Source organism: Triturus cristatus, chromosome 12 (genome assembly GCF_964204655.1).
Source record: "Triturus cristatus chromosome 12, aTriCri1.1, whole genome shotgun sequence".
Lineage (NCBI taxonomy): Eukaryota > Metazoa > Chordata > Amphibia > Caudata > Salamandridae > Triturus > Triturus cristatus.
In genome coordinates, this window is record NC_140595.1 from 662,168,855 (window position 1) to 662,193,081 (window position 24,227).

The 24,227-nt window shown below is 41.2% G+C and overlaps 29 non-coding genes across 29 annotated transcripts; 20 read left to right on the forward strand and 9 right to left on the reverse strand.

Moving 5' to 3' along the window:
* Positions 1-480: 480 nt before the first annotated feature.
* On the reverse strand, positions 481-575 carry TRNAI-UAU (transfer RNA isoleucine (anticodon UAU)). Its single transcript has 2 exons — positions 538-575; positions 481-516 (listed from the first exon to the last, which is right to left on the reverse strand). It is a non-coding gene; the product is annotated as a tRNA-Ile (tRNA).
* A 412-nt stretch (positions 576-987) lies between these two features.
* TRNAS-GCU (transfer RNA serine (anticodon GCU)) lies at positions 988-1,069 on the forward strand. The gene has a single exon. It is a non-coding gene; the product is annotated as a tRNA-Ser (tRNA).
* A 590-nt stretch (positions 1,070-1,659) lies between these two features.
* On the forward strand, positions 1,660-1,731 carry TRNAT-UGU (transfer RNA threonine (anticodon UGU)). Its single transcript has one exon. It is a non-coding gene; the product is annotated as a tRNA-Thr (tRNA).
* A 1,681-nt stretch (positions 1,732-3,412) lies between these two features.
* Positions 3,413-3,494, forward strand: TRNAS-GCU (transfer RNA serine (anticodon GCU)). Its single transcript has one exon. It is a non-coding gene; the product is annotated as a tRNA-Ser (tRNA).
* A 589-nt stretch (positions 3,495-4,083) lies between these two features.
* Positions 4,084-4,155, forward strand: TRNAT-UGU (transfer RNA threonine (anticodon UGU)). The gene has a single exon. It is a non-coding gene; the product is annotated as a tRNA-Thr (tRNA).
* Positions 4,156-5,315: 1,160 nt separating this feature from the next.
* TRNAI-UAU (transfer RNA isoleucine (anticodon UAU)) lies at positions 5,316-5,410 on the reverse strand. Its single transcript has 2 exons — positions 5,373-5,410; positions 5,316-5,351 (listed from the first exon to the last, which is right to left on the reverse strand). It is a non-coding gene; the product is annotated as a tRNA-Ile (tRNA).
* Positions 5,411-5,822: 412 nt separating this feature from the next.
* On the forward strand, positions 5,823-5,904 carry TRNAS-GCU (transfer RNA serine (anticodon GCU)). The gene has a single exon. It is a non-coding gene; the product is annotated as a tRNA-Ser (tRNA).
* Positions 5,905-6,494: 590 nt separating this feature from the next.
* TRNAT-UGU (transfer RNA threonine (anticodon UGU)) lies at positions 6,495-6,566 on the forward strand. The gene has a single exon. It is a non-coding gene; the product is annotated as a tRNA-Thr (tRNA).
* Positions 6,567-7,740: 1,174 nt separating this feature from the next.
* On the reverse strand, positions 7,741-7,835 carry TRNAI-UAU (transfer RNA isoleucine (anticodon UAU)). Its single transcript has 2 exons — positions 7,798-7,835; positions 7,741-7,776 (listed from the first exon to the last, which is right to left on the reverse strand). It is a non-coding gene; the product is annotated as a tRNA-Ile (tRNA).
* A 412-nt stretch (positions 7,836-8,247) lies between these two features.
* On the forward strand, positions 8,248-8,329 carry TRNAS-GCU (transfer RNA serine (anticodon GCU)). The gene has a single exon. It is a non-coding gene; the product is annotated as a tRNA-Ser (tRNA).
* Positions 8,330-8,918: 589 nt separating this feature from the next.
* Positions 8,919-8,990, forward strand: TRNAT-UGU (transfer RNA threonine (anticodon UGU)). The gene has a single exon. It is a non-coding gene; the product is annotated as a tRNA-Thr (tRNA).
* A 1,174-nt stretch (positions 8,991-10,164) lies between these two features.
* On the reverse strand, positions 10,165-10,259 carry TRNAI-UAU (transfer RNA isoleucine (anticodon UAU)). The gene is made up of 2 exons: positions 10,222-10,259; positions 10,165-10,200 (listed from the first exon to the last, which is right to left on the reverse strand). It is a non-coding gene; the product is annotated as a tRNA-Ile (tRNA).
* Positions 10,260-10,671: 412 nt separating this feature from the next.
* On the forward strand, positions 10,672-10,753 carry TRNAS-GCU (transfer RNA serine (anticodon GCU)). Its single transcript has one exon. It is a non-coding gene; the product is annotated as a tRNA-Ser (tRNA).
* Positions 10,754-11,343: 590 nt separating this feature from the next.
* On the forward strand, positions 11,344-11,415 carry TRNAT-UGU (transfer RNA threonine (anticodon UGU)). The gene has a single exon. It is a non-coding gene; the product is annotated as a tRNA-Thr (tRNA).
* Positions 11,416-12,589: 1,174 nt separating this feature from the next.
* Positions 12,590-12,684, reverse strand: TRNAI-UAU (transfer RNA isoleucine (anticodon UAU)). The gene is made up of 2 exons: positions 12,647-12,684; positions 12,590-12,625 (listed from the first exon to the last, which is right to left on the reverse strand). It is a non-coding gene; the product is annotated as a tRNA-Ile (tRNA).
* A 412-nt stretch (positions 12,685-13,096) lies between these two features.
* On the forward strand, positions 13,097-13,178 carry TRNAS-GCU (transfer RNA serine (anticodon GCU)). Its single transcript has one exon. It is a non-coding gene; the product is annotated as a tRNA-Ser (tRNA).
* Positions 13,179-13,767: 589 nt separating this feature from the next.
* Positions 13,768-13,839, forward strand: TRNAT-UGU (transfer RNA threonine (anticodon UGU)). Its single transcript has one exon. It is a non-coding gene; the product is annotated as a tRNA-Thr (tRNA).
* Positions 13,840-15,013: 1,174 nt separating this feature from the next.
* On the reverse strand, positions 15,014-15,108 carry TRNAI-UAU (transfer RNA isoleucine (anticodon UAU)). Its single transcript has 2 exons — positions 15,071-15,108; positions 15,014-15,049 (listed from the first exon to the last, which is right to left on the reverse strand). It is a non-coding gene; the product is annotated as a tRNA-Ile (tRNA).
* A 412-nt stretch (positions 15,109-15,520) lies between these two features.
* TRNAS-GCU (transfer RNA serine (anticodon GCU)) lies at positions 15,521-15,602 on the forward strand. Its single transcript has one exon. It is a non-coding gene; the product is annotated as a tRNA-Ser (tRNA).
* A 590-nt stretch (positions 15,603-16,192) lies between these two features.
* On the forward strand, positions 16,193-16,264 carry TRNAT-UGU (transfer RNA threonine (anticodon UGU)). The gene has a single exon. It is a non-coding gene; the product is annotated as a tRNA-Thr (tRNA).
* Positions 16,265-17,438: 1,174 nt separating this feature from the next.
* TRNAI-UAU (transfer RNA isoleucine (anticodon UAU)) lies at positions 17,439-17,533 on the reverse strand. The gene is made up of 2 exons: positions 17,496-17,533; positions 17,439-17,474 (listed from the first exon to the last, which is right to left on the reverse strand). It is a non-coding gene; the product is annotated as a tRNA-Ile (tRNA).
* Positions 17,534-17,945: 412 nt separating this feature from the next.
* On the forward strand, positions 17,946-18,027 carry TRNAS-GCU (transfer RNA serine (anticodon GCU)). The gene has a single exon. It is a non-coding gene; the product is annotated as a tRNA-Ser (tRNA).
* Positions 18,028-18,617: 590 nt separating this feature from the next.
* Positions 18,618-18,689, forward strand: TRNAT-UGU (transfer RNA threonine (anticodon UGU)). Its single transcript has one exon. It is a non-coding gene; the product is annotated as a tRNA-Thr (tRNA).
* Positions 18,690-19,863: 1,174 nt separating this feature from the next.
* On the reverse strand, positions 19,864-19,958 carry TRNAI-UAU (transfer RNA isoleucine (anticodon UAU)). Its single transcript has 2 exons — positions 19,921-19,958; positions 19,864-19,899 (listed from the first exon to the last, which is right to left on the reverse strand). It is a non-coding gene; the product is annotated as a tRNA-Ile (tRNA).
* Positions 19,959-20,370: 412 nt separating this feature from the next.
* On the forward strand, positions 20,371-20,452 carry TRNAS-GCU (transfer RNA serine (anticodon GCU)). The gene has a single exon. It is a non-coding gene; the product is annotated as a tRNA-Ser (tRNA).
* Positions 20,453-21,042: 590 nt separating this feature from the next.
* TRNAT-UGU (transfer RNA threonine (anticodon UGU)) lies at positions 21,043-21,114 on the forward strand. Its single transcript has one exon. It is a non-coding gene; the product is annotated as a tRNA-Thr (tRNA).
* A 1,174-nt stretch (positions 21,115-22,288) lies between these two features.
* On the reverse strand, positions 22,289-22,383 carry TRNAI-UAU (transfer RNA isoleucine (anticodon UAU)). The gene is made up of 2 exons: positions 22,346-22,383; positions 22,289-22,324 (listed from the first exon to the last, which is right to left on the reverse strand). It is a non-coding gene; the product is annotated as a tRNA-Ile (tRNA).
* Positions 22,384-22,795: 412 nt separating this feature from the next.
* Positions 22,796-22,877, forward strand: TRNAS-GCU (transfer RNA serine (anticodon GCU)). Its single transcript has one exon. It is a non-coding gene; the product is annotated as a tRNA-Ser (tRNA).
* A 589-nt stretch (positions 22,878-23,466) lies between these two features.
* Positions 23,467-23,538, forward strand: TRNAT-UGU (transfer RNA threonine (anticodon UGU)). Its single transcript has one exon. It is a non-coding gene; the product is annotated as a tRNA-Thr (tRNA).
* Positions 23,539-24,227: the final 689 nt, after the last annotated feature.

The following is a 24,227-nucleotide window of genomic DNA, read 5'->3' on the forward strand; positions in this document are numbered from 1 at the left end:
GCAGTAATTGTTGGTTTTTAAACTGCACAGAAATTAAAAATGAATGTGGGATTGGAGGCACACTCTGAACAGAAAAGCACCATAAGCTGCTATGGTGCAACTCAAGATGGTGAATAGAACCTTTAATATGATGATGCTCTTCTTTTGCTAGTTTTTTCGAGTCACCTTTTATTGTAAGTAGCTGATACAGCATTTTTTGCAGCTCTTCAGTTTATGGTTATCATGTGAGAACACAGTTTTCATCATATTTATTATTCTACAAATGTATTTTTAAATGCACTGATGTGGTGTTTGCATGAAATGCAAGATGCTCATCATGGAATGTTTAAACTGAGCATCGCGGAGGATATGTGATATTTGGCACCCAGAGGAGTAGGACACGTAGATCCTATAAGAAGTAAAGACTCTCTAGCAAGGGCCGTCCATACTCTGAGTTTAAACTTTACTTTTTGTGAAATGGTTTATGAAAAACAACACGGCTGCTCCAGGTGAGGCTCGAACTCACAACCTCGGCATGGCTCAGTGCAAGTACTGCTGTATAAGTACCGCGCGCTAACCGATTGCGCCACTGGAGCTCTCTCTTTTCACATCTCCCCAGGTGAGCCATCTACAGCTGACCAAGTAGATGACAGACACTGCTCCATCATTCACTGTGCAAGATCGACTCACATGCTAGCATGTTATCATGACTATTAAAAATACAGTCCAAACGGAATAGATTCTATAATTGTCCTATAACATATGCTCTGTCTATTCAAAACCCCATAGAATTATATCTTGACAGTTCTGACAAAGTCTAGGGGAATCTTATGAATATTTGTAATTAGCACATAGTAAGAATTTCCCAAAAATTAAATGTAGGTCCCTGATTGGGGGAAGACGTGGAATGTGAGATCTTGCCTCAGCTGTTTTTTTCTTTTTTAGGTACAGTATATTGACACTTCAGTACCTTTTGTGAAGCAAGGTTTCAGATGGGGCTGTGGGGCAGACGAGGTGGCCGAGTGGTTAAGGCGATGGACTGCTAATCCATTGTGCTCTGCACGCGTGGGTTCGAATCCCACCTTCGTCGGAAAGCCATCAGAGTCTCTTTTGATGGCCAGCATTTCTTGTAGTATAATTACACTCTCTTTCAAGACAGAGCCAGGATCCGCTAGATGGGATCATCTGACTGTTCCATTTGAACAAATATGTCAAATAAAGTGAAGTATTTTGTGCGTAATAGAAATTAGATCTTTCATGGAGTTTCCAGAGGATTGCCTTTCACTCACTCCTGGCTTATTAACCAGTTTGGATAAATAGATTGATAAGAAAGCAGCTCTTACTCCTAAAGTTTAGGCCGTCTCAAATGAATGACTGTTAACATATGTCTGCCCCACAGAGACAGATCACTTCTAATAAGTGGGTTCTCTATATGTCACTGATTGTAGACATACTAACTAGAGCTATCGGTATGGTCTTGAATGCGAAAAACTCTTATTTTCTCATATGAAAATGTAGTTTTTCATACTTCCAAAAAAAGTGCCTTAAGCATGGTCTTCAATGTGTGCGCGCATGTGGACATTCATATGCAACTACGTTTCCATACAGAGTCTCAAAATCATAGATATATTCATACCTCAGTAAGAATACATGTTGCAATTTACATCCTGCGTGCAGACTGGCCTTGTAGCTCAGTGGCAGAGCACTGGTCTTGTAAACCAGGGGTCATGAGTTCAAGCCTCATCAGGGCCTTTTTACATGAGTCTTTCTGTATGTTGTTTTCAAGTCATTCTTCCCTGGAGTCACACCTTGCTTTAGGATTGCTTATTGCCAAGCTTCCCTTTCCTGCTTTCATATTATCAAGAAAATATCATGAAGATCATTGAATTATAAATTATTGCCTCACCCCTTCCGATCGCCTGACGAACGCCTGACAAACGCCATTCTCACCCTGGCGGGCAAGCCCTGCCGGGCAAAGCCAAATAAGCCATGCATATTTACAGTTCCTTTGAAAGGCAGAGCGAGGACTAGGACCTCTGTTCCGACTGAATCTGCATCCACAGAAAGGATGTTATAAGGCCCTACAAATTTCACCAAGGAGATGTGAAAGTCTTCCCCCATAAAATACTTTTTTTCCCAGATACCCCGGCTCTTAGGCAAATGAGGTTACTCCTCAAAACCCCACCCCCACTCACCATAAATATCCTTCTCTCCTGCTGTCCATTCAAATGATACAAGGTATCTTGTACATAGAGAGAAAGGGAGAATAGGCAGACTTGCTTCAAAGATTTGGTGACTTTGGATGGGTGGGTTGAATGAAGAAGTGAACCTGGTTTCTGGAAAAGGAGTATCGAGATGAAGATGAGGAAAAGTGAACATGGACCACATTCATAGGTTAGAGAAATAGATTTAATAGGTTGAATGGTTTTGAAAAGTGAACTTCGAGCAGTAATTGTTGGTTTTTAAACTGCACAGAAATTAAAAATGAATGTGGGATTGGAGGCACACTCTGAACAGAAAAGCACCATAAGCTGCTATGGTGCAACTCAAGATGGTGAATAGAACCTTTAATATGATGATGCTCTTCTTTTGCTAGTTTTTTCGAGTCACCTTTTATTGTAAGTAGCTGATACAGCATTTTTTGCAGCTCTTCAGTTTATGGTTATCATGTGAGAACACAGTTTTCATCATATTTATTATTCTACAAATGTATTTTTAAATGCACTGATGTGGTGTTTGCATGAAATGCAAGATGGCACATCATGGAATGTTTAAACTGAGCATCGCGGAGGATATGTGATATTTGGCACCCAGAGGAGTAGGACACGTAGATCCTATAAGAAGTAAAGACTCTCTAGCAAGGGCCGTCCATACTCTGAGTTTAAACTTTACTTTTTGTGAAATGGTTTATGAAAAACAACACGGCTGCTACAGGTGAGGCTCGAACTCACAACCTCGGCATGGCTCAGTACAAGTACTGCTGTATAAGTACCGCGCGCTAACCGATTGCGCCACTGGAGCTCTCTCTTTTCACATTTCCCCAGGTGAGCCATCTACAGCTGACCAAGTAGATGACAGACACTGCTCCATCATTCACTGTGCAAGATCGACTCACATGCTAGCATGTTATCATGACTATTAAAAATACAGTCCAAACGGAATAGATTCTATAATTGTCCTATAACATATGCTCTGTCTATTCAAAACCCCATAGAATTATATCTTGACAGTTCTGACAAAGTCTAGGGGAATCTTATGAATATTTGTAATTAGCACATAGTAAGAATTTCCCAAAAATTAAATGTAGGTCCCTGATTGGGGGAAGACGTGGAATGTGAGATCTTGCCTCAGCTGTTTTTTTCTTTTTTAGGTACAGTATATTGACACTTCAGTACCTTTTGTGAAGCAAGGTTTCAGATGGGGCTGTGGGGCAGACGAGGTGGCCGAGTGGTTAAGGCGATGGACTGCTAATCCATTGTGCTCTGCACGCGTGGGTTCGAATCCCACCTTCGTCGGAAAGCCATCAGAGTCTCTTTTGATGGCCAGCATTTCTTGTAGTATAATTACACTCTCTTTCAAGACAGAGCCAGGATCCGCTAGATGGGATCATCTGACTGTTCCATTTTAACAAATATGTCAAATAAAGTGAAGTATTTTGTGCGTAATAGAAATTAGATCTTTCATGGAGTTTCCAGAGGATTGCCTTTCACTCACTCCTGGCTTATTAACCAGTTTGGATAAATAGATTGATAAGAAAGCAGCTCTTACTCCTAAAGTTTAGGCCGTCTCAAATGAATGACTGTTAACATATGTCTGCCCCACAGAGACAGATCACTTCTAATAAGTGGGTTCTCTATATGTCACTGATTGCAGACATACTAACTAGAGCTATCGGTATGGTCTTGAATGCGAAAACTCTTATTTTCTCATATGAAAATGTAGTTTTTCATACTTCCAAAAAAAGTGCCTTAAGCATGGTCTTCAATGTGTGCGCGCACGTGGACATTCATATGCAACTACGTTTCCATACAGAGTCTCAAAATCATAGATATATTCATACCTCAGTAAGAATACATGTTGCAATTTACATCCTGCGTGCAGACTGGCCTTGTAGCTCAGTGGCAGAGCACTGGTCTTGTAAACCAGGGGTCATGAGTTCAAGCCTCATCAGGGCCTTTTTACCTGAGTCTTTCTGTATGTTGTTTTCAAGTCATTCTTCCCTGGAGTCACACCTTGCTTTAGGATTGCTTATTGCCAAGCTTCCCTTTCCTGCTTTCATATTATCAAGAAAATATCATGAAGATCATTGAATTATACATTATTGCCTCACCCCTTCCGATCGCCTGACGAACGCCTGACAAACGCCATTCTCACCCTGCCGGGCAAAGCCAAATAAGCCATGCATATTTACAGTTCCTTTGAAAGGCAGAGCGAGGACTAGGACCTCTGTTCCGACTGAATCTGCATCCACAGAAAGGATGTTATAAGGCCCTACAAATTTCACCAAGGAGATGTGAAAGTCTTCCCCCATAAAATACTTTTTTTCCCAGATACCCCGGCTCTTAGGCAAATGAGGTTACTCCTCAAAACCCCACCCCCACTCACCATAAATATCCTTCTCTCCTGCTGTCCATTCAAATGATACAAGGTATCTTGTACATAGAGAGAAAGGGAGAATAGGCAGACTTGCTTCAAAGATTTGGTGACCTTGGATGGGTGGGTTGAATGAAGAAGTGAACCTGGTTTCTGGGAGAGGAGTATCGAGATGAAGATGAGGAAAAGTGAACATGGACCACATTCATAGGTTAGAGAAATACATTTAATAGGTTGAATGGTTTTGAAAAGTGAACTTCGAGCAGTAATTGTTGGTTTTTAAACTGCACAGAAATTAAAAATGAATGTGGGATTGGAGGCACACTCTGAACAGAAAAGCACCATAAGCTGCTATGGTGCAACTCAAGATGGTGAATAGAACCTTTAATATGATGATGCTCTTCTTTTGCTAGTTTTTTCGAGTCACCTTTTATTGTAAGTAGCTGATACAGCATTTTTTGCAGCTCTTCAGTTTATGGTTATCATGTGAGAACACAGTTTTCATCATATTTATTATTCTACAAATGTATTTTTAAATGCACTGATGTGGTGTTTGCATGAAATGCAAGATGGCACATCATGGAATGTTTAAACTGAGCATCGCGGAGGATATGTGATATTTGGCACCCAGAGGAGTAGGACACGTAGATCCTATAAGAAGTAAAGACTCTCTAGCAAGGGCCGTCCATACTCTGAGTTTAAACTTTACTTTTTGTGAAATGGTTTATGAAAAACAACACGGCTGCTCCAGGTGAGGCTCGAACTCACAACCTCGGCATGGCTCAGTGCAAGTACTGCTGTATAAGTACCGCGCGCTAACCGATTGCGCCACTGGAGCTCTCTCTTTTCACATCTCCCCAGGTGAGCCATCTACAGCTGACCAAGTAGATGACAGACACTGCTCCATCATTCACTGTGCAAGATCGACTCACATGCTAGCATGTTATCATGACTATTAAAAATACAGTCCAAACGGAATAGATTCTATAATTGTCCTATAACATATGCTCTGTCTATTCAAAACCCCATAGAATTATATCTTGACAGTTCTGACAAAGTCTAGGGGAATCTTATGAATATTTGTAATTAGCACATAGTAAGAATTTCCCAAAAATGAAATGTAGGTCCCTGATTGGGGGAAGACGTGGAATGTGAGATCTTGCCTCAGCTGTTTTTTTCTTTTTTAGGTACAGTATATTGACACTTCAGTACCTTTTGTGAAGCAAGGTTTCAGATGGGGCTGTGGGGCAGACGAGGTGGCCGAGTGGTTAAGGCGATGGACTGCTAATCCATTGTGCTCTGCACGCGTGGGTTCGAATCCCACCTTCGTCGGAAAGCCATCAGAGTCTCTTTTGATGGCCAGCATTTCTTGTAGTATAATTACACTCTCTTTCAAGACAGAGCCAGGATCCGCTAGATGGGATCATCTGACTGTTCCATTTTAACAAATATGTCAAATAAAGTGAAGTATTTTGTGCGTAATAGAAATTAGATCTTTCATGGAGTTTCCAGAGGATTGCCTTTCACTCACTCCTGGCTTATTAACCAGTTTGGATAAATAGATTGATAAGAAAGCAGCTCTTACTCCTAAAGTTTAGGCCGTCTCAAATGAATGACTGTTAACATATGTCTGCCCCACAGAGACAGATCACTTCTAATAAGTGGGTTCTCTATATGTCACTGATTGTAGACATACTAACTAGAGCTATCGGTATGGTCTTGAATGCGAAAAACTCTTATTTTCTCATATGAAAATGTAGTTTTTCATACTTCCAAAAAAAGTGCCTTAAGCATGGTCTTCAATGTGTGCGCGCATGTGGACATTCATATGCAACTACGTTTCCATACAGAGTCTCAAAATCATAGATATATTCATACCTCAGTAAGAATACATGTTGCAATTTACATCCTGCGTGCAGACTGGCCTTGTAGCTCAGTGGCAGAGCACTGGTCTTGTAAACCAGGGGTCATGAGTTCAAGCCTCATCAGGGCCTTTTTACATGAGTCTTTCTGTATGTTGTTTTCAAGTCATTCTTCCCTGGAGTCACACCTTGCTTTAGGATTGCTTATTGCCAAGCTTCCCTTTCCTGCTTTCATATTATCAAGAAAATATCATGAAGATCATTGAATTATAAATTATTGCCTCACCCCTTCCGATCGCCTGACGAACGCCTGACAAACGCCATTCTCACCCTGGCGGGCAAGCCCTGCCGGGCAAAGCCAAATAAGCCATGCATATTTACAGTTCCTTTGAAAGGCAGAGCGAGGACTAGGACCTCTGTTCCGACTGAATCTGCATCCACAGAAAGGATGTTATAAGGCCCTACAAATTTCACCAAGGAGATGTGAAAGTCTTCCCCCATAAAATACTTTTTTTCCCAGATACCCCGGCTCTTAGGCAAATGAGGTTACTCCTCAAAACCCCACCCCCACTCACCATAAATATCCTTCTCTCCTGCTGTCCATTCAAATGATACAAGGTATCTTGTACATAGAGAGAAAGGGAGAATAGGCAGACTTGCTTCAAAGATTTGGTGACTTTGGATGGGTGGGTTGAATGAAGAAGTGAACCTGGTTTCTGGAAAAGGAGTATCGAGATGAAGATGAGGAAAAGTGAACATGGACCACATTCATAGGTTAGAGAAATAGATTTAATAGGTTGAATGGTTTTGAAAAGTGAACTTCGAGCAGTAATTGTTGGTTTTTAAACTGCACAGAAATTAAAAATGAATGTGGGATTGGAGGCACACTCTGAACAGAAAAGCACCATAAGCTGCTATGGTGCAACTCAAGATGGTGAATAGAACCTTTAATATGATGATGCTCTTCTTTTGCTAGTTTTTTCGAGTCACCTTTTATTGTAAGTAGCTGATACAGCATTTTTTGCAGCTCTTCAGTTTATGGTTATCATGTGAGAACACAGTTTTCATCATATTTATTATTCTACAAATGTATTTTTAAATGCACTGATGTGGTGTTTGCATGAAATGCAAGATGGCACATCATGGAATGTTTAAACTGAGCATCGCGGAGGATATGTGATATTTGGCACCCAGAGGAGTAGGACACGTAGATCCTATAAGAAGTAAAGACTCTCTAGCAAGGGCCGTCCATACTCTGAGTTTAAACTTTACTTTTTGTGAAATGGTTTATGAAAAACAACACAGCTGCTCCAGGTGAGGCTCGAACTCACAACCTCGGCATGGCTCAGTACAAGTACTGCTGTATAAGTACCGCGCGCTAACCGATTGCGCCACTGGAGCTCTCTCTTTTCACATCTCCCCAGGTGAGCCATCTACAGCTGACCAAGTAGATGACAGACACTGCTCCATCATTCACTGTGCAAGATCGACTCACATGCTAGCATGTTATCATGACTATTAAAAATACAGTCCAAACGGAATAGATTCTATAATTGTCCTATAACATATGCTCTGTCTATTCAAAACCCCATAGAATTATATCTTGACAGTTCTGACAAAGTCTAGGGGAATCTTATGAATATTTGTAATTAGCACATAGTAAGAATTTCCCAAAAATTAAATGTAGGTCCCTGATTGGGGGAAGACGTGGAATGTGAGATCTTGCCTCAGCTGTTTTTTTCTTTTTTAGGTACAGTATATTGACACTTCAGTACCTTTTGTGAAGCAAGGTTTCAGATGGGGCTGTGGGGCAGACGAGGTGGCCGAGTGGTTAAGGCGATGGACTGCTAATCCATTGTGCTCTGCACGCGTGGGTTCGAATCCCACCTTCGTCGGAAAGCCATCAGAGTCTCTTTTGATGGCCAGCATTTCTTGTAGTATAATTACACTCTCTTTCAAGACAGAGCCAGGATCCGCTAGATGGGATCATCTGACTGTTCCATTTTAACAAATATGTCAAATAAAGTGAAGTATTTTGTGCGTAATAGAAATTAGATCTTTCATGGAGTTTCCAGAGGATTGCCTTTCACTCACTCCTGGCTTATTAACCAGTTTGGATAAATAGATTGATAAGAAAGCAGCTCTTACTCCTAAAGTTTAGGCCGTCTCAAATGAATGACTGTTAACATATGTCTGCCCCACAGAGACAGATCACTTCTAATAAGTGGGTTCTCTATATGTCACTGATTGCAGACATACTAACTAGAGCTATCGGTATGGTCTTGAATGCGAAAACTCTTATTTTCTCATATGAAAATGTAGTTTTTCATACTTCCAAAAAAAGTGCCTTAAGCATGGTCTTCAATGTGTGCGCGCACGTGGACATTCATATGCAACTACGTTTCCATACAGAGTCTCAAAATCATAGATATATTCATACCTCAGTAAGAATACATGTTGCAATTTACATCCTGCGTGCAGACTGGCCTTGTAGCTCAGTGGCAGAGCACTGGTCTTGTAAACCAGGGGTCATGAGTTCAAGCCTCATCAGGGCCTTTTTACATGAGTCTTTCTGTATGTTGTTTTCAAGTCATTCTTCCCTGGAGTCACACCTTGCTTTAGGATTGCTTATTGCCAAGCTTCCCTTTCCTGCTTTCATATTATCAAGAAAATATCATGAAGATCATTGAATTATACATTATTGCCTCACCCCTTCCGATCGCCTGACGAACGCCTGACAAACGCCATTCTCACCCTGCCGGGCAAGCCCTGCCGGGCAATGCCAAATAAGCCATGCATATTTACAGTTCCTTTGAAAGGCAGAGCGAGGACTAGGACCTCTGTTCCGACTGAATCTGCATCCACAGAAAGGATGTTATAAGGCCCTACAAATTTCACCAAGGAGATGTGAAAGTCTTCCCCCATAAAATACTTTTTTTCCCAGATACCCCGGCTCTTAGGCAAATGAGGTTACTCCTCAAAACCCCACCCCCACTCACCATAAATATCCTTCTCTCCTGCTGTCCATTCAAATGATACAAGGTATCTTGTACATAGAGAGAAAGGGAGAATAGGCAGACTTGCTTCAAAGATTTGGTGACCTTGGATGGGTGGGTTGAATGAAGAAGTGAACCTGGTTTCTGGGAGAGGAGTATCGAGATGAAGATGAGGAAAAGTGAACATGGACCACATTCATAGGTTAGAGAAATACATTTAATAGGTTGAATGGTTTTGAAAAGTGAACTTCGAGCAGTAATTGTTGGTTTTTAAACTGCACAGAAATTAAAAATGAATGTGGGATTGGAGGCACACTCTGAACAGAAAAGCACCATAAGCTGCTATGGTGCAACTCAAGATGGTGAATAGAACCTTTAATATGATGATGCTCTTCTTTTGCTAGTTTTTTCGAGTCACCTTTTATTGTAAGTAGCTGATACAGCATTTTTTGCAGCTCTTCAGTTTATGGTTATCATGTGAGAACACAGTTTTCATCATATTTATTATTCTACAAATGTATTTTTAAATGCACTGATGTGGTGTTTGCATGAAATGCAAGATGGCACATCATGGAATGTTTAAACTGAGCATCGCGGAGGATATGTGATATTTGGCACCCAGAGGAGTAGGACACGTAGATCCTATAAGAAGTAAAGACTCTCTAGCAAGGGCCGTCCATACTCTGAGTTTAAACTTTACTTTTTGTGAAATGGTTTATGAAAAACAACACGGCTGCTCCAGGTGAGGCTCGAACTCACAACCTCGGCATGGCTCAGTGCAAGTACTGCTGTATAAGTACCGCGCGCTAACCGATTGCGCCACTGGAGCTCTCTCTTTTCACATCTCCCCAGGTGAGCCATCTACAGCTGACCAAGTAGATGACAGACACTGCTCCATCATTCACTGTGCAAGATCGACTCACATGCTAGCATGTTATCATGACTATTAAAAATACAGTCCAAACGGAATAGATTCTATAATTGTCCTATAACATATGCTCTGTCTATTCAAAACCCCATAGAATTATATCTTGACAGTTCTGACAAAGTCTAGGGGAATCTTATGAATATTTGTAATTAGCACATAGTAAGAATTTCCCAAAAATGAAATGTAGGTCCCTGATTGGGGGAAGACGTGGAATGTGAGATCTTGCCTCAGCTGTTTTTTTCTTTTTTAGGTACAGTATATTGACACTTCAGTACCTTTTGTGAAGCAAGGTTTCAGATGGGGCTGTGGGGCAGACGAGGTGGCCGAGTGGTTAAGGCGATGGACTGCTAATCCATTGTGCTCTGCACGCGTGGGTTCGAATCCCACCTTCGTCGGAAAGCCATCAGAGTCTCTTTTGATGGCCAGCATTTCTTGTAGTATAATTACACTCTCTTTCAAGACAGAGCCAGGATCCGCTAGATGGGATCATCTGACTGTTCCATTTTAACAAATATGTCAAATAAAGTGAAGTATTTTGTGCGTAATAGAAATTAGATCTTTCATGGAGTTTCCAGAGGATTGCCTTTCACTCACTCCTGGCTTATTAACCAGTTTGGATAAATAGATTGATAAGAAAGCAGCTCTTACTCCTAAAGTTTAGGCCGTCTCAAATGAATGACTGTTAACATATGTCTGCCCCACAGAGACAGATCACTTCTAATAAGTGGGTTCTCTATATGTCACTGATTGTAGACATACTAACTAGAGCTATCGGTATGGTCTTGAATGCGAAAAACTCTTATTTTCTCATATGAAAATGTAGTTTTTCATACTTCCAAAAAAAGTGCCTTAAGCATGGTCTTCAATGTGTGCGCGCATGTGGACATTCATATGCAACTACGTTTCCATACAGAGTCTCAAAATCATAGATATATTCATACCTCAGTAAGAATACATGTTGCAATTTACATCCTGCGTGCAGACTGGCCTTGTAGCTCAGTGGCAGAGCACTGGTCTTGTAAACCAGGGGTCATGAGTTCAAGCCTCATCAGGGCCTTTTTACATGAGTCTTTCTGTATGTTGTTTTCAAGTCATTCTTCCCTGGAGTCACACCTTGCTTTAGGATTGCTTATTGCCAAGCTTCCCTTTCCTGCTTTCATATTATCAAGAAAATATCATGAAGATCATTGAATTATAAATTATTGCCTCACCCCTTCCGATCGCCTGACGAACGCCTGACAAACGCCATTCTCACCCTGGCGGGCAAGCCCTGCCGGGCAAAGCCAAATAAGCCATGCATATTTACAGTTCCTTTGAAAGGCAGAGCGAGGACTAGGACCTCTGTTCCGACTGAATCTGCATCCACAGAAAGGATGTTATAAGGCCCTACAAATTTCACCAAGGAGATGTGAAAGTCTTCCCCCATAAAATACTTTTTTTCCCAGATACCCCGGCTCTTAGGCAAATGAGGTTACTCCTCAAAACCCCACCCCCACTCACCATAAATATCCTTCTCTCCTGCTGTCCATTCAAATGATACAAGGTATCTTGTACATAGAGAGAAAGGGAGAATAGGCAGACTTGCTTCAAAGATTTGGTGACTTTGGATGGGTGGGTTGAATGAAGAAGTGAACCTGGTTTCTGGAAAAGGAGTATCGAGATGAAGATGAGGAAAAGTGAACATGGACCACATTCATAGGTTAGAGAAATAGATTTAATAGGTTGAATGGTTTTGAAAAGTGAACTTCGAGCAGTAATTGTTGGTTTTTAAACTGCACAGAAATTAAAAATGAATGTGGGATTGGAGGCACACTCTGAACAGAAAAGCACCATAAGCTGCTATGGTGCAACTCAAGATGGTGAATAGAACCTTTAATATGATGATGCTCTTCTTTTGCTAGTTTTTTCGAGTCACCTTTTATTGTAAGTAGCTGATACAGCATTTTTTGCAGCTCTTCAGTTTATGGTTATCATGTGAGAACACAGTTTTCATCATATTTATTATTCTACAAATGTATTTTTAAATGCACTGATGTGGTGTTTGCATGAAATGCAAGATGGCACATCATGGAATGTTTAAACTGAGCATCGCGGAGGATATGTGATATTTGGCACCCAGAGGAGTAGGACACGTAGATCCTATAAGAAGTAAAGACTCTCTAGCAAGGGCCGTCCATACTCTGAGTTTAAACTTTACTTTTTGTGAAATGGTTTATGAAAAACAACACGGCTGCTCCAGGTGAGGCTCGAACTCACAACCTCGGCATGGGTCAGTACAAGTACTGCTGTATAAGTACCACGCGCTAACCGATTGCGCCACTGGAGCTCTCTCTTTTCACATCTCCCCAGGTGAGCCATCTACAGCTGACCAAGTAGATGACAGACACTGCTCCATCATTCACTGTGCAAGATCGACTCACATGCTAGCATGTTATCATGACTATTAAAAATACAGTCCAAACGGAATAGATTCTATAATTGTCCTATAACATATGCTCTGTCTATTCAAAACCCCATAGAATTATATCTTGACAGTTCTGACAAAGTCTAGGGGAATCTTATGAATATTTGTAATTAGCACATAGTAAGAATTTCCCAAAAATTAAATGTAGGTCCCTGATTGGGGGAAGACGTGGAATGTGAGATCTTGCCTCAGCTGTTTTTTTCTTTTTTAGGTACAGTATATTGACACTTCAGTACCTTTTGTGAAGCAAGGTTTCAGATGGGGCTGTGGGGCAGACGAGGTGGCCGAGTGGTTAAGGCGATGGACTGCTAATCCATTGTGCTCTGCACGCGTGGGTTCGAATCCCACCTTCGTCGGAAAGCCATCAGAGTCTCTTTTGATGGCCAGCATTTCTTGTAGTATAATTACACTCTCTTTCAAGACAGAGCCAGGATCCGCTAGATGGGATCATCTGACTGTTCCATTTTAACAAATATGTCAAATAAAGTGAAGTATTTTGTGCGTAATAGAAATTAGATCTTTCATGGAGTTTCCAGAGGATTGCCTTTCACTCACTCCTGGCTTATTAACCAGTTTGGATAAATAGATTGATAAGAAAGCAGCTCTTACTCCTAAAGTTTAGGCCGTCTCAAATGAATGACTGTTAACATATGTCTGCCCCACAGAGACAGATCACTTCTAATAAGTGGGTTCTCTATATGTCACTGATTGCAGACATACTAACTAGAGCTATCGGTATGGTCTTGAATGCGAAAACTCTTATTTTCTCATATGAAAATGTAGTTTTTCATACTTCCAAAAAAAGTGCCTTAAGCATGGTCTTCAATGTGTGCGCGCACGTGGACATTCATATGCAACTACGTTTCCATACAGAGTCTCAAAATCATAGATATATTCATACCTCAGTAAGAATACATGTTGCAATTTACATCCTGCGTGCAGACTGGCCTTGTAGCTCAGTGGCAGAGCACTGGTCTTGTAAACCAGGGGTCATGAGTTCAAGCCTCATCAGGGCCTTTTTACATGAGTCTTTCTGTATGTTGTTTTCAAGTCATTCTTCCCTGGAGTCACACCTTGCTTTAGGATTGCTTATTGCCAAGCTTCCCTTTCCTGCTCTCATATTATCAAGAAAATATCATGAAGATCATTGAATTATACATTATTGCCTCACCCCTTCCGATCGCCTGACGAACGCCTGACAAACGCCATTCTCACCCTGCCGGGCAAGCCCTGCCGGGCAAAGCCAAATAAGCCATGCATATTTACAGTTCCTTTGAAAGGCAGAGCGAGGACTAGGACCTCTGTTCCGACTGAATCTGCATCCACAGAAAGGATGTTATAAGGCCCTACAAATTTCACCAAGGAGATGTGAAAGTCTTCCCCCATAAAATACTTTTTTTCCCAGATACCCCGGCTCTTAGGCAAATGAGGTTACTCCTCAAAACCCCACCCCCACTCACCATAAATATCCTTCTCTCCTGCTGTCCATTCAAATGATACAAGGTATCTTGTACATAGAGAGAAAGGGAGAATAGGCAGACTTGCTTCAAAGATTTGGTGACCTTGGATGGGTGGGTTGAATGAAGAAGTGAACCTGGTTTCTGGGAGAGGAGTATCGAGATGAAGATGAGGAAAAGTGAACATGGACCACATTCATAGGTTAGAGAAATACATTTAATAGGTTGAATGGTTTTGAAAAGTGAACTTCGAGCAGTAATTGTTGGTTTTTAAACTGCACAGAAATTAAAAATGAATGTGGGATTGGAGGCACACTCTGAACAGAAAAGCACCATAAGCTGCTATGGTGCAACTCAAGATGGTGAATAGAACCTTTAATATGATGATGCTCTTCTTTTGCTAGTTTTTTCGAGTCACCTTTTATTGTAAGTAGCTGATACAGCATTTTTTGCAGCTCTTCAGTTTATGGTTATCATGTGAGAACACAGTTTTCATCATATTTATTATTCTACAAATGTATTTTTAAATGCACTGATGTGGTGTTTGCATGAAATGCAAGATGGCACATCATGGAATGTTTAAACTGAGCATCGCGGAGGATATGTGATATTTGGCACCCAGAGGAGTAGGACACGTAGATCCTATAAGAAGTAAAGACTCTCTAGCAAGGGCCGTCCATACTCTGAGTTTAAACTTTACTTTTTGTGAAATGGTTTATGAAAAACAACACGGCTGCTCCAGGTGAGGCTCGAACTCACAACCTCGGCATGGCTCAGTGCAAGTACTGCTGTATAAGTACCGCGCGCTAACCGATTGCGCCACTGGAGCTCTCTCTTTTCACATCTCCCCAGGTGAGCCATCTACAGCTGACCAAGTAGATGACAGACACTGCTCCATCATTCACTGTGCAAGATCGACTCACATGCTAGCATGTTATCATGACTATTAAAAATACAGTCCAAACGGAATAGATTCTATAATTGTCCTATAACATATGCTCTGTCTATTCAAAACCCCATAGAATTATATCTTGACAGTTCTGACAAAGTCTAGGGGAATCTTATGAATATTTGTAATTAGCACATAGTAAGAATTTCCCAAAAATGAAATGTAGGTCCCTGATTGGGGGAAGACGTGGAATGTGAGATCTTGCCTCAGCTGTTTTTTTCTTTTTTAGGTACAGTATATTGACACTTCAGTACCTTTTGTGAAGCAAGGTTTCAGATGGGGCTGTGGGGCAGACGAGGTGGCCGAGTGGTTAAGGCGATGGACTGCTAATCCATTGTGCTCTGCACGCGTGGGTTCGAATCCCACCTTCGTCGGAAAGCCATCAGAGTCTCTTTTGATGGCCAGCATTTCTTGTAGTATAATTACACTCTCTTTCAAGACAGAGCCAGGATCCGCTAGATGGGATCATCTGACTGTTCCATTTTAACAAATATGTCAAATAAAGTGAAGTATTTTGTGCGTAATAGAAATTAGATCTTTCATGGAGTTTCCAGAGGATTGCCTTTCACTCACTCCTGGCTTATTAACCAGTTTGGATAAATAGATTGATAAGAAAGCAGCTCTTACTCCTAAAGTTTAGGCCGTCTCAAATGAATGACTGTTAACATATGTCTGCCCCACAGAGACAGATCACTTCTAATAAGTGGGTTCTCTATATGTCACTGATTGTAGACATACTAACTAGAGCTATCGGTATGGTCTTGAATGCGAAAAACTCTTATTTTCTCATATGAAAATGTAGTTTTTCATACTTCCAAAAAAAGTGCCTTAAGCATGGTCTTCAATGTGTGCGCGCATGTGGACATTCATATGCAACTACGTTTCCATACAGAGTCTCAAAATCATAGATATATTCATACCTCAGTAAGAATACATGTTGCAATTTACATCCTGCGTGCAGACTGGCCTTGTAGCTCAGTGGCAGAGCACTGGTCTTGTAAACCAGGGGTCATGAGTTCAAGCCTCATCAGGGCCTTTTTACATGAGTCTTTCTGTATGTTGTTTTCAAGTCATTCTTCCCTGGAGTCACACCTTGCTTTAGGATTGCTTATTGCCAAGCTTCCCTTTCCTGCTTTCATATTATCAAGAAAATATCATGAAGATCATTGAATTATAAATTATTGCCTCACCCCTTCCGATCGCCTGACGAACGCCTGACAAACGCCATTCTCACCCTGGCGGGCAAGCCCTGCCGGGCAAAGCCAAATAAGCCATGCATATTTACAGTTCCTTTGAAAGGCAGAGCGAGGACTAGGACCTCTGTTCCGACTGAATCTGCATCCACAGAAAGGATGTTATAAGGCCCTACAAATTTCACCAAGGAGATGTGAAAGTCTTCCCCCATAAAATACTTTTTTTCCCAGATACCCCGGCTCTTAGGCAAATGAGGTTACTCCTCAAAACCCCACCCCCACTCACCATAAATATCCTTCTCTCCTGCTGTCCATTCAAATGATACAAGGTATCTTGTACATAGAGAGAAAGGGAGAATAGGCAGACTTGCTTCAAAGATTTGGTGACCTTGGATGGGTGGGTTGAATGAAGAAGTGAACCTGGTTTCTGGGAGAGGAGTATCGAGATGAAGATGAGGAAAAGTGAACATGGACCACATTCATAGGTTAGAGAAATACATTTAATAGGTTGAATGGTTTTGAAAAGTGAACTTCGAGCAGTAATTGTTGGTTTTTAAACTGCACAGAAATTAAAAATGAATGTGGGATTGGAGGCACACTCTGAACAGAAAAGCACCATAAGCTGCTATGGTGCAACTCAAGATGGTGAATAGAACCTTTAATATGATGATGCTCTTCTTTTGCTAGTTTTTTCGAGTCACCTTTTATTGTAAGTAGCTGATACAGCATTTTTTGCAGCTCTTCAGTTTATGGTTATCATGTGAGAACACAGTTTTCATCATATTTATTATTCTACAAATGTATTTTTAAATGCACTGATGTGGTGTTTGCATGAAATGCAAGATGGCACATCATGGAATGTTTAAACTGAGCATCGCGGAGGATATGTGATATTTGGCACCCAGAGGAGTAGGACACGTAGATCCTATAAGAAGTAAAGACTCTCTAGCAAGGGCCGTCCATACTCTGAGTTTAAACTTTACTTTTTGTGAAATGGTTTATGAAAAACAACACGGCTGCTCCAGGTGAGGCTCGAACTCACAACCTCGGCATGGCTCAGTGCAAGTACTGCTGTATAAGTACCGCGCGCTAACCGATTGCGCCACTGGAGCTCTCTCTTTTCACATCTCCCCAGGTGAGCCATCTACAGCTGACCAAGTAGATGACAGACACTGCTCCATCATTCACTGTGCAAGATCGACTCACATGCTAGCATGTTATCATGACTATTAAAAATACAGTCCAAACGGAATAGATTCTATAATTGTCCTATAACATATGCTCTGTCTATTCAAAACCCCATAGAATTATATCTTGACAGTTCTGACAAAGTCTAGGGGAATCTTATGAATATTTGTAATTAGCACATAGTAAGAATTTCCCAAAAATGAAATGTAGGTCCCTGATTGGGGGAAGACGTGGAATGTGAGATCTTGCCTCAGCTGTTTTTTTCTTTTTTAGGTACAGTATATTGACACTTCAGTACCTTTTGTGAAGCAAGGTTTCAGATGGGGCTGTGGGGCAGACGAGGTGGCCGAGTGGTTAAGGCGATGGACTGCTAATCCATTGTGCTCTGCACGCGTGGGTTCGAATCCCACCTTCGTCGGAAAGCCATCAGAGTCTCTTTTGATGGCCAGCATTTCTTGTAGTATAATTACACTCTCTTTCAAGACAGAGCCAGGATCCGCTAGATGGGATCATCTGACTGTTCCATTTTAACAAATATGTCAAATAAAGTGAAGTATTTTGTGCGTAATAGAAATTAGATCTTTCATGGAGTTTCCAGAGGATTGCCTTTCACTCACTCCTGGCTTATTAACCAGTTTGGATAAATAGATTGATAAGAAAGCAGCTCTTACTCCTAAAGTTTAGGCCGTCTCAAATGAATGACTGTTAACATATGTCTGCCCCACAGAGACAGATCACTTCTAATAAGTGGGTTCTCTATATGTCACTGATTGTAGACATACTAACTAGAGCTATCGGTATGGTCTTGAATGCGAAAAACTCTTATTTTCTCATATGAAAATGTAGTTTTTCATACTTCCAAAAAAAGTGCCTTAAGCATGGTCTTCAATGTGTGCGCGCATGTGGACATTCATATGCAACTACGTTTCCATACAGAGTCTCAAAATCATAGATATATTCATACCTCAGTAAGAATACATGTTGCAATTTACATCCTGCGTGCAGACTGGCCTTGTAGCTCAGTGGCAGAGCACTGGTCTTGTAAACCAGGGGTCATGAGTTCAAGCCTCATCAGGGCCTTTTTACATGAGTCTTTCTGTATGTTGTTTTCAAGTCATTCTTCCCTGGAGTCACACCTTGCTTTAGGATTGCTTATTGCCAAGCTTCCCTTTCCTGCTTTCATATTATCAAGAAAATATCATGAAGATCATTGAATTATAAATTATTGCCTCACCCCTTCCGATCGCCTGACGAACGCCTGACAAACGCCATTCTCACCCTGGCGGGCAAGCCCTGCCGGGCAAAGCCAAATAAGCCATGCATATTTACAGTTCCTTTGAAAGGCAGAGCGAGGACTAGGACCTCTGTTCCGACTGAATCTGCATCCACAGAAAGGATGTTATAAGGCCCTACAAATTTCACCAAGGAGATGTGAAAGTCTTCCCCCATAAAATACTTTTTTTCCCAGATACCCCGGCTCTTAGGCAAATGAGGTTACTCCTCAAAACCCCACCCCCACTCACCATAAATATCCTTCTCTCCTGCTGTCCATTCAAATGATACAAGGTATCTTGTACATAGAGAGAAAGGGAGAATAGGCAGACTTGCTTCAAAGATTTGGTGACTTTGGATGGGTGGGTTGAATGAAGAAGTGAACCTGGTTTCTGGAAAAGGAGTATCGAGATGAAGATGAGGAAAAGTGAACATGGACCACATTCATAGGTTAGAGAAATAGATTTAATAGGTTGAATGGTTTTGAAAAGTGAACTTCGAGCAGTAATTGTTGGTTTTTAAACTGCACAGAAATTAAAAATGAATGTGGGATTGGAGGCACACTCTGAACAGAAAAGCACCATAAGCTGCTATGGTGCAACTCAAGATGGTGAATAGAACCTTTAATATGATGATGCTCTTCTTTTGCTAGTTTTTTCGAGTCACCTTTTATTGTAAGTAGCTGATACAGCATTTTTTGCAGCTCTTCAGTTTATGGTTATCATGTGAGAACACAGTTTTCATCATATTTATTATTCTACAAATGTATTTTTAAATGCACTGATGTGGTGTTTGCATGAAATGCAAGATGGCACATCATGGAATGTTTAAACTGAGCATCGCGGAGGATATGTGATATTTGGCACCCAGAGGAGTAGGACACGTAGATCCTATAAGAAGTAAAGACTCTCTAGCAAGGGCCGTCCATACTCTGAGTTTAAACTTTACTTTTTGTGAAATGGTTTATGAAAAACAACACGGCTGCTCCAGGTGAGGCTCGAACTCACAACCTCGGCATGGCTCAGTGCAAGTACTGCTGTATAAGTACCGCGCGCTAACCGATTGCGCCACTGGAGCTCTCTCTTTTCACATCTCCCCAGGTGAGCCATCTACAGCTGACCAAGTAGATGACAGACACTGCTCCATCATTCACTGTGCAAGATCGACTCACATGCTAGCATGTTATCATGACTATTAAAAATACAGTCCAAACGGAATAGATTCTATAATTGTCCTATAACATATGCTCTGTCTATTCAAAACCCCATAGAATTATATCTTGACAGTTCTGACAAAGTCTAGGGGAATCTTATGAATATTTGTAATTAGCACATAGTAAGAATTTCCCAAAAATGAAATGTAGGTCCCTGATTGGGGGAAGACGTGGAATGTGAGATCTTGCCTCAGCTGTTTTTTTCTTTTTTAGGTACAGTATATTGACACTTCAGTACCTTTTGTGAAGCAAGGTTTCAGATGGGGCTGTGGGGCAGACGAGGTGGCCGAGTGGTTAAGGCGATGGACTGCTAATCCATTGTGCTCTGCACGCGTGGGTTCGAATCCCACCTTCGTCGGAAAGCCATCAGAGTCTCTTTTGATGGCCAGCATTTCTTGTAGTATAATTACACTCTCTTTCAAGACAGAGCCAGGATCCGCTAGATGGGATCATCTGACTGTTCCATTTTAACAAATATGTCAAATAAAGTGAAGTATTTTGTGCGTAATAGAAATTAGATCTTTCATGGAGTTTCCAGAGGATTGCCTTTCACTCACTCCTGGCTTATTAACCAGTTTGGATAAATAGATTGATAAGAAAGCAGCTCTTACTCCTAAAGTTTAGGCCGTCTCAAATGAATGACTGTTAACATATGTCTGCCCCACAGAGACAGATCACTTCTAATAAGTGGGTTCTCTATATGTCACTGATTGTAGACATACTAACTAGAGCTATCGGTATGGTCTTGAATGCGAAAAACTCTTATTTTCTCATATGAAAATGTAGTTTTTCATACTTCCAAAAAAAGTGCCTTAAGCATGGTCTTCAATGTGTGCGCGCATGTGGACATTCATATGCAACTACGTTTCCATACAGAGTCTCAAAATCATAGATATATTCATACCTCAGTAAGAATACATGTTGCAATTTACATCCTGCGTGCAGACTGGCCTTGTAGCTCAGTGGCAGAGCACTGGTCTTGTAAACCAGGGGTCATGAGTTCAAGCCTCATCAGGGCCTTTTTACATGAGTCTTTCTGTATGTTGTTTTCAAGTCATTCTTCCCTGGAGTCACACCTTGCTTTAGGATTGCTTATTGCCAAGCTTCCCTTTCCTGCTTTCATATTATCAAGAAAATATCATGAAGATCATTGAATTATAAATTATTGCCTCACCCCTTCCGATCGCCTGACGAACGCCTGACAAACGCCATTCTCACCCTGGCGGGCAAGCCCTGCCGGGCAAAGCCAAATAAGCCATGCATATTTACAGTTCCTTTGAAAGGCAGAGCGAGGACTAGGACCTCTGTTCCGACTGAATCTGCATCCACAGAAAGGATGTTATAAGGCCCTACAAATTTCACCAAGGAGATGTGAAAGTCTTCCCCCATAAAATACTTTTTTTCCCAGATACCCCGGCTCTTAGGCAAATGAGGTTACTCCTCAAAACCCCACCCCCACTCACCATAAATATCCTTCTCTCCTGCTGTCCATTCAAATGATACAAGGTATCTTGTACATAGAGAGAAAGGGAGAATAGGCAGACTTGCTTCAAAGATTTGGTGACTTTGGATGGGTGGGTTGAATGAAGAAGTGAACCTGGTTTCTGGAAAAGGAGTATCGAGATGAAGATGAGGAAAAGTGAACATGGACCACATTCATAGGTTAGAGAAATAGATTTAATAGGTTGAATGGTTTTGAAAAGTGAACTTCGAGCAGTAATTGTTGGTTTTTAAACTGCACAGAAATTAAAAATGAATGTGGGATTGGAGGCACACTCTGAACAGAAAAGCACCATAAGCTGCTATGGTGCAACTCAAGATGGTGAATAGAACCTTTAATATGATGATGCTCTTCTTTTGCTAGTTTTTTCGAGTCACCTTTTATTGTAAGTAGCTGATACAGCATTTTTTGCAGCTCTTCAGTTTATGGTTATCATGTGAGAACACAGTTTTCATCATATTTATTATTCTACAAATGTATTTTTAAATGCACTGATGTGGTGTTTGCATGAAATGCAAGATGGCACATCATGGAATGTTTAAACTGAGCATCGCGGAGGATATGTGATATTTGGCACCCAGAGGAGTAGGACACGTAGATCCTATAAGAAGTAAAGACTCTCTAGCAAGGGCCGTCCATACTCTGAGTTTAAACTTTACTTTTTGTGAAATGGTTTATGAAAAACAACACGGCTGCTCCAGGTGAGGCTCGAACTCACAACCTCGGCATGGCTCAGTACAAGTACTGCTGTATAAGTACCACGCGCTAACCGATTGCGCCACTGGAGCTCTCTCTTTTCACATCTCCCCAGGTGAGCCATCTACAGCTGACCAAGTAGATGACAGACACTGCTCCATCATTCACTGTGCAAGATCGACTCACATGCTAGCATGTTATCATGACTATTAAAAATACAGTCCAAACGGAATAGATTCTATAATTGTCCTATAACATATGCTCTGTCTATTCAAAACCCCATAGAATTATATCTTGACAGTTCTGACAAAGTCTAGGGGAATCTTATGAATATTTGTAATTAGCACATAGTAAGAATTTCCCAAAAATTAAATGTAGGTCCCTGATTGGGGGAAGACGTGGAATGTGAGATCTTGCCTCAGCTGTTTTTTTCTTTTTTAGGTACAGTATATTGACACTTCAGTACCTTTTGTGAAGCAAGGTTTCAGATGGGGCTGTGGGGCAGACGAGGTGGCCGAGTGGTTAAGGCGATGGACTGCTAATCCATTGTGCTCTGCACGCGTGGGTTCGAATCCCACCTTCGTCGGAAAGCCATCAGAGTCTCTTTTGATGGCCAGCATTTCTTGTAGTATAATTACACTCTCTTTCAAGACAGAGCCAGGATCCGCTAGATGGGATCATCTGACTGTTCCATTTTAACAAATATGTCAAATAAAGTGAAGTATTTTGTGCGTAATAGAAATTAGATCTTTCATGGAGTTTCCAGAGGATTGCCTTTCACTCACTCCTGGCTTATTAACCAGTTTGGATAAATAGATTGATAAGAAAGCAGCTCTTACTCCTAAAGTTTAGGCCGTCTCAAATGAATGACTGTTAACATATGTCTGCCCCACAGAGACAGATCACTTCTAATAAGTGGGTTCTCTATATGTCACTGATTGCAGACATACTAACTAGAGCTATCGGTATGGTCTTGAATGCGAAAACTCTTATTTTCTCATATGAAAATGTAGTTTTTCATACTTCCAAAAAAAGTGCCTTAAGCATGGTCTTCAATGTGTGCGCGCACGTGGACATTCATATGCAACTACGTTTCCATACAGAGTCTCAAAATCATAGATATATTCATACCTCAGTAAGAATACATGTTGCAATTTACATCCTGCGTGCAGACTGGCCTTGTAGCTCAGTGGCAGAGCACTGGTCTTGTAAACCAGGGGTCATGAGTTCAAGCCTCATCAGGGCCTTTTTACATGAGTCTTTCTGTATGTTGTTTTCAAGTCATTCTTCCCTGGAGTCACACCTTGCTTTAGGATTGCTTATTGCCAAGCTTCCCTTTCCTGCTCTCATATTATCAAGAAAATATCATGAAGATCATTGAATTATACATTATTGCCTCACCCCTTCCGATCGCCTGACGAACGCCTGACAAACGCCATTCTCACCCTGCCGGGCAAGCCCTGCCGGGCAAAGCCAAATAAGCCATGCATATTTACAGTTCCTTTGAAAGGCAGAGCGAGGACTAGGACCTCTGTTCCGACTGAATCTGCATCCACAGAAAGGATGTTATAAGGCCCTACAAATTTCACCAAGGAGATGTGAAAGTCTTCCCCCATAAAATACTTTTTTTCCCAGATACCCCGGCTCTTAGGCAAATGAGGTTACTCCTCAAAACCCCACCCCCACTCACCATAAATATCCTTCTCTCCTGCTGTCCATTCAAATGATACAAGGTATCTTGTACATAGAGAGAAAGGGAGAATAGGCAGACTTGCTTCAAAGATTTGGTGACCTTGGATGGGTGGGTTGAATGAAGAAGTGAACCTGGTTTCTGGGAGAGGAGTATCGAGATGAAGATGAGGAAAAGTGAACATGGACCACATTCATAGGTTAGAGAAATACATTTAATAGGTTGAATGGTTTTGAAAAGTGAACT